The sequence below is a fragment of the Nyctereutes procyonoides genome, unplaced genomic scaffold (assembly GCF_905146905.1).
Source record: "Nyctereutes procyonoides isolate TBG_1078 unplaced genomic scaffold, NYPRO_anot_genome, whole genome shotgun sequence".
NCBI classification, from domain to species: Eukaryota; Metazoa; Chordata; class Mammalia; order Carnivora; family Canidae; genus Nyctereutes; species Nyctereutes procyonoides.
In genome coordinates this window covers 26,614,417-26,621,660 of record NW_026575052.1, presented here as the reverse complement: position 1 = coordinate 26,621,660, position 7,244 = coordinate 26,614,417, and positions in this window count along the sequence as shown.

Genomic DNA, 7,244 nt, shown 5'->3' with positions numbered 1-7,244 from the left:
GTGCTGTCTGTGGAAATCCAACCCCGGGGGTTGGACCGTCTGGTGCTCAGACGGTCACCTTGCGAGTCCTCACTGGACACCTGGAAGAGGAAGCCATGCATTGGACGTGGTCGTGGGAGGGCGAGGCCAACGCTTCTCCTCCCCCAGGGCCACCTTGGCAGGCTGGGGCTGCTTCGCCTCCTGGTCCATGGCAAGACCTCCCTTGAGCAGGATCATCTGTCACTGTCTTGCCGTATGACTTTGGGCAGCTCACAGACCCTCTCTGGGCCTTATGTCATCACCTGTAGAGGGATGTTTGGACTGTCCCAGGGGACCCCACCAAAACGACAGATCTGAGAAAGCTGGGGTCCTCCCAGTGGATCTCACACCAGCATTTCTCTACTTCTCTTAGGGTTGCATCATCCACTCTTCTCGCCACAGCTGGGGGGGTTTCTTTGCCCCCAGACTGGCTGGGCCATCCTTCCTGTCTCTGGGACAGGTTGCCATTTGCATGTGCAGCAGAGAAGATTAGAGGGAGGGGGAGTCTTCCTGCCTGTGCTAATCTTTGGCAGAAGCTTCCTGCACAAAGTGGGGACAGCCTCTATGCCGCACAGAGGAGCATCCAGGAGTCCCCACCCTGTGGAGTCGGAGGAGGACAGCTTGGGCTGGGGAAGGGGTGCTGGTGGCCTCCATGAGCCTAGGAGAGGGCCACTCTGGCCTGCAGAAGAGTCTTGGGCCAGGAGGAATGCAAACATCCCAAGATGCTTGGGGAGGGCCTGGGTCCCAGGAGGGCCAGAGGATGTCTCTGCTGATGCTGCTTCTCATGAGTAGTGTCTCTTGACCCTCTCTGTCCTCCATGCCCTCCACCCAGTGGCTTCTCCACCTGCCACAGGGGTCACAGAATGCCCTTCTGTGTTGGACAGGAAGGGACTGTGGTGCTGATGATTAGCAACTTTATTACCAGCGAGGCCGCCCAGTCCCACTGCTGGGGAAACTCCCTGAGCGGGGTTTGAGTCCCCCTTGTTCTGCCACAGACTCAGAATGTTTCTCCAGAATGACCCAAATTCCCCTGTCACTTCTAGGGAATTGGTTGTGACAGCAGGAAAAGAAGATTCTGGACAAGCTCCGGGCTGGTGCCAGATCCCTGGCAAGGAAGGGAACAGAGCAGCAAACATACCAGGGCGCACCTGCTGTGCGTCAGGTGCTGTACCGGGGCTGTGGCTGCAGGGGCACGGGGCCTGGCCCCAACACAGGGATGTGCACGTGAGGTAAAGGGCTGTTGGGCCCAGAGCAGAGAGAGGTTGCTTCTGGCTGAGAGATCTTGGAAAGCTTCGTGGAGGCAGTGGTCAGGAACCTGGGCCTTGAGGCTGGGAGGATTCACACCAAGAGAAGGAGGGGCGAGCATTTCACAGGAGACAAGTGTTTAGCATGAGTGCAAAGGAGGGAATGTGCAGAGATAAGTGAGAGAAGCAGCACAGAACTCTGGTGGGAGACATGGTCCTGATGCGACAAGCGGGACCGTGTGCTCCGTGAGGGCAGGGGCACGTCCACTGTGTGTGCCCCCAGCGCCTGCACACAGTGGGGCTTTCAATGGGGCTTGACGGAGACAGAGGGGACTGAACGAAGGACAAGGAGGTGAGCTGGAGCCAGGGCCTGGGGAGAAACCGTGGAGTGCAGAGCCCGCCTCTCCACCTCCTTGGGAGGCAGCACAGACCAGGGACATTTTTGAGGTGGTTTCCTTGCCAGGGGTTAACTGCCTTATTCCTCCTCAGTTTTCCCAGCTATGAAATGGATTCCAGGGGACCTTCCAGATGGGATGTCCTGGAGTCTGGGACGATGCTAAGGGTCTCGAGAGACCTTTGTGGTGCTGTGCAGACCCTAGGGCTCAGAGATCGGGCAGGGGAATCAGGAATGCTCCCTGGAGGAGGCAGCAGTGAGGCAGAGTTCTATAGAGGGTGACAGGGGAGAAGGCTCTGGAGGAAGGGCAAGGTCACAGGCAGGCAACAGGCCAGATTCAGGCCCAGTAGGACAACAGAGTTAAAGGAGCATTGGACCTGAGTGGGAGGAAGAGGACCGAGTCACTGCCTGTCTCAACACCTCTGACTCAAGCTGGCCAGACATGCCGCCTGTGCACCTGCTACCCTTCCTGCCCCGGCCCCGAGACCACAGCCACAGGGAGTCCCTTGGGGACTAGAAAGGATCAGTATTTCCCCCACTATAGCTTGCAGGGACTGCACCAGCCAGATTCTGAGTACGGCTGGGACAGAACCAGGGATGCTGTTGTCACAACCCCCAAGAACTTAGCCCCAGGCCATTGAGCGGGGGTCAGGTTGCTAGGATAGAGGCTCTTTATCATCTTCAAACTGCACATGACAGTTGTCACTGAGATGGCAACCCATGTCCGCTGAGGCTCCAGGAGGAACAATGACTTGCCTGGAGCATTCCAGTAAGGATGTTATCCATTGAGCTCTGTCCTCTGACAGCTGAAGCTAGATTTGCCTTGTCCCGCCCATGGTGGTTGAGATGCAAAGGTCCCAAATGTTATCCCCATCCCCTAATCCCAGAATACATCCCACTCCCTTGTCCCAAGGGCCTGATGTGCTTACTGATGAGTCAATCTATCCTGACAGGTCATTGGTCTGCTTGATTCCTTGGGGCAGAAACACAGGGGCATCCTTATCCTGGCTTTCCCTCCCCTCCCTTGGTTTAGACCTGTTCAGTAGGCCACCTGGATGTGTCTTGAATCAATCCCCTCATCGCCATCCACATGGATACCTCCTCCATCTCCCTGCTGGACCACAGCCCCATATTCATCTCCCAGCTCCTAGGCTTACCCCTCCTCTCTAAAGCCCAGAGATCTGTCCAAAACACAAATCTGAGCAAGGCTCTCCCCTCTCAAAAATCCCTCCATACCTCCCCATTGCCCTTAGGATGAAGTCCAGATTCTCATTGACAACTCCAGCCTCAACTTCTGCCCCCAGCCCCACCATCTATCCCATTACTTTGTTCTAGCCACATGGACCTGCTTTCAGTTCCTTGAAAATACCAGGCTCTTTTTACAGGCTCTTCCCCCTATCTAGAACTCTCTCTCCTGCTCCTCCACACCCCACTTCCTTCCACTCCTACCCTCCTCAGATTACAGTTTACAGCTTAAGCCCTCACTTCCTTCCTTCAGCCCCCATCTTCCTCTTTGTCTTCACAGGTCCCTGGCTTCCCTATCATGCTCTTGTCATTTTACACGGTAATCACTGGTTTGTTTGCCAGTTCTTACATAGAAGACTATGAACTCCTTGAAAACAGGATCTCTTCTGTGTTCCAACTTGTAGCTCCAGGAATTAGCACCCAATAGGTGCTCAATAAAATGTTTGTTGAATGGGTTGGAGGTGGATGGTTGGATGGATGGATGGGTGAATGAATGAATGGATGACAGATGAAGGACGGGTAAGTGGATGGATGGATAGATGGATGGATGGATGGATAAGTGGATGGGTGGATGGATGGGCAGGTGAATGGATGAATGAATAGATGGGTGGATGGATGGATGAATAGATGGATGGATTGATGGATGGATGGATTGATGGATGGATGGATTGATGGATGGATGGATGGATAAGTAGATAAGTGGATGGGTGGATGGATGGGCAGGTGAATGGATGAATGAATAGATGGGTGGATGGATGGATGGATGAATAGATGGATGGATTGATGGATGGATGGATAGGTGGGTGGATGGATGATAAATAGGTTGGTGAATGAATGGATAGATGGACACTTACATATTTCTGAACTACAGCTTAGACACAGTTTACATTCTATCTCAGGGGCTCCTTCACTCCAGAACAAATTATTTCTGGTCCAGTGTGCCCCACCAGTTCATGAGACACACCTGAATTCCCCTGTCATGAATGAGGCAGAAAAATCCAACCAAGGCACTCATTAACTCTTTTCCTATCTAGTTACTACTTCCTTGTGGGTTGTGGCCATTTCCTGCCTTCTGTCAAACCTAAATTTTTTTGACTGTGGCTTTGCTCTCATTCCTTCATAGGAGGGCTTCCTTCCCTTGGTTACACTTCTGTCTCCTGGCTCTTTGGGTTCTCTCTTTCCATGATCCCCTCCCCTCCACTGACGACATGCTCTAGGGTATCTGCTTCTATAAAACCTCTCCTTGACCCCCAACACACTGCTTTCCTATTTCTCCTTTCATTCATGACCAAACTTCTCCAATGTGTGGTCTCCACCTCCCACTACCATTTCCTCTCTGCTCACGTGTGATTTAATTCTTAGTACCATGGCCCTGACGCTCAGGGGAAGCCACTTTGTCTGGGCCTTTCAACACCCATAGCCACTCTCTGAACTTCCCATCCCCTCACAAAGGCACAGTGTGGGGCAGTGGTTACCCATATAAGCTCTGGAAGCATTTTCTACATCCCTGGATCCCAGTCCCTCTTCCACCTGTTCCTGACTGTTACCAAGAACAAATCCATGAGCTTCACTGTCCTCATCTGAAAAATGGGCATGTTGATAGATGCTCCCTCACCATATTGCCAGGAAAATGAACTGAGATGATAGGTGTAAACTTCCTGGTCTCCAGCTGGTTTGATCAATCTCCTTGTCACCACTAGCAATCATTTCCCTTCATGACGTTCCTGCCCGTTGCAGTTCAGGATAGGGTTCTTCCCTGAGCCCTCTGGGCTCCTCTTCTCAGGAACATTTCTGAGCTCTCAGCCCGGGCTGGGTGGGGTTCTCAGCAATCACATCTATTAGTTTACTCTGTTCACACAACAACCCGAGGAGGTAACAACTATCATTACATTTTACAGATAAGGACATCGGGGACCAACCACAGTGGTTAAGAAACTGGTCCCAGGGTCCAAAGGGCCAGCAAGTGGCAGAAGCACACCTGGGGCTCTGTCCTGTTTTTTTTTTTTTTTTTTTTTGTCTCAAGCAACCCTCTTTCCCTCCTTGAGGTTATACTCAGGACTGTACTCAGGACTGACCTAGAGACAGATGCTTCTGCTTCCGAAATCTCTGTCTCCAGCCCCAATCTGTTTCTTTTTTTTTTTTTTAAGGTTTTATTTATTTATTCATGACACACACACACACACACACACACAGAGCAAGAAGCAGGTCCATGCAGGGAGCCTGATGCGAGACTCAATCCCGGGACCCAGGGGATCAGGACCTGAGCTGAAGGCAGACACTCAACCACTGAGCCACTCAGGTGTCCCCTAACCAGTTTCTGATCCAAGACACCCCCCTTGGACTCCACCCCATCCTCTGGCCTCCTCTTGCCTGCACTGCGAGATGCCTTAACACACTCTGTCTTGTAGCCTAGCCCCCCCTGGGCTGCGAGCTCCTGCAAAACAGAAATCTGTGCCTTTGTGGTTCACTAAGTCCAAAAACAAGAAAGGCACGGCCAAGTTCCTCTCAACCAACTCCCCTTCCCCTTTTTTTGTTGTTCAGTTGGCATCATTCTCCACCTCCCATCTGCCCCTCTGCCCCTCATTGAAATTGTGCCCTTGACTAATCTCTCACCTCCAGCTCCCGTGGTTTATCAGGCATAGACTCTGCCCAGCAATGTCTTCAGGGGGGCCGGTTCCTGACTCTGTCCTCTCCTCCACTGGCTGTGAACCTGAATCCTTCACACCTGGACAGTATCCACAATTTCCAGGCCTATTTCCTCCTCTCTGGTCCTCCTGCACGCCCATGTCGAATGTGTCTTTCTCAAGGGCTCTGACCACCTATAGACCTCAAGAACCATTAATGGCTCCCTGTTGCCTGCCACCTCCACTTAAAATTCTCCAGCCAGTCTTTAAGCCCCATTATCCCTCCAGATCAGTCTCACCTTGAAGATTCCCGCTTAGTTTCTGTGGGGGTTGATGGGTGGGTGCCCTCACTAGGTGACTTGGTTTGCTGTGTCCTCCCCTTTTCTGGATTGCCCACTAACCTTAACCAAATTATATCCATTTTTCATATATGACATGCCATAAAAGATTAAACAGGAGGGTCCCTGGGGGAAATGAGAGGCCAGGAGCTAAGACTCCTTGGTTGGGTAACCCAGGTTTGAATTCAGCTCTACCATCGATGAGTTGTGAGACTTGGAGCAAGTGACATCTCTCCGAGCCTCAGTCTCCCCATCTGCGAAAGGAAAATAATAATAGTATATTAGAAGGTTTGGGTTCACATCGATCGCCTTTGGGCCCATGTCTGGCCAATAGCACGGGTTTCTGACTTTAAATATCATCTATATGCCAAAGACTCCCAATTTTTTCTTGCAAGCTCCAGACTTGCATGTCAGCTGCCTACTGAGCACGCTGAGGGGCGTCGCAGACCCACTAGGTGCCAAGCTGACTTCCCGGTGCCCATCCTCCCCTGCACGGGCTCCCCCCCCGTTCTCCGCCAGCCCCTTCCTTCCCGTTACTTGGGCCAGAAACCTGGGCACCGTCCTGCCGCCTCTTCCTCTTAGCCCCTTCCTTGCCATCTGTCAGCCCTGCTCCTGGCTCTGCCTTCGGGATGCCTCTGGAGCCCACCACCCCTCCCCTGGCTCCCGACACGGGCTCCTGGCGGGGTCCCTGCCTCCTCCTCGCCCGCGGAGCTCTGTTCTCAGCACGGCAGCCACTGGAGTGGGAATCTCCGCCTCTGCGCACACCATCCCCTGGCTCTCCCCTACTTGTGGAGGAAAAGCCAAAGGCCCTAGGCCCCCCTGGAGCCTGCGCCCGGCTCACCCACTGTGCTCTTGCCGCGCTGGCCCCTCGCCGCACCTGCCCCGCGGCCAGCTCCCCTCCCTGAGGACGCTTCCACAGACTGTTCTCTCAGCCTAGGATGCTCTTTCCCCAGATACACGCATGACTCACTCCTTCACCTCCTTCAATCTTTGTTTAAATGTCACCTTTCAGTGAGGCCTACCCTATTTAAAACTGCAGCCCACCCCACCTCTTCCTCTGCTCTATTTTTTTCTCTCTTCTTTGTGCTGCAATACTCACCACCCCCAGTAACTACACCGCCTGCTGTCTGTGGCCTCTCTCCCCCTGACATCTCTACTGGGACGTAAGCTCTATGGGACAGAGGCCCTGTCTCTTTTGTGCAATGAAGTATATCCCATGGCACAGGGGAGGCCCTCAATACATACTGGTTGTATTCAGTGAATGAATGGCTAAAGGGCTGGTATTGTTCTCGAACCCGAGTACATAAACACTTTTCATTTTGAGCCTCACTCTTACCCATGGACTTGTCTCAGTCTCCCTCCTGCCAGGGCCTCAGCTCCT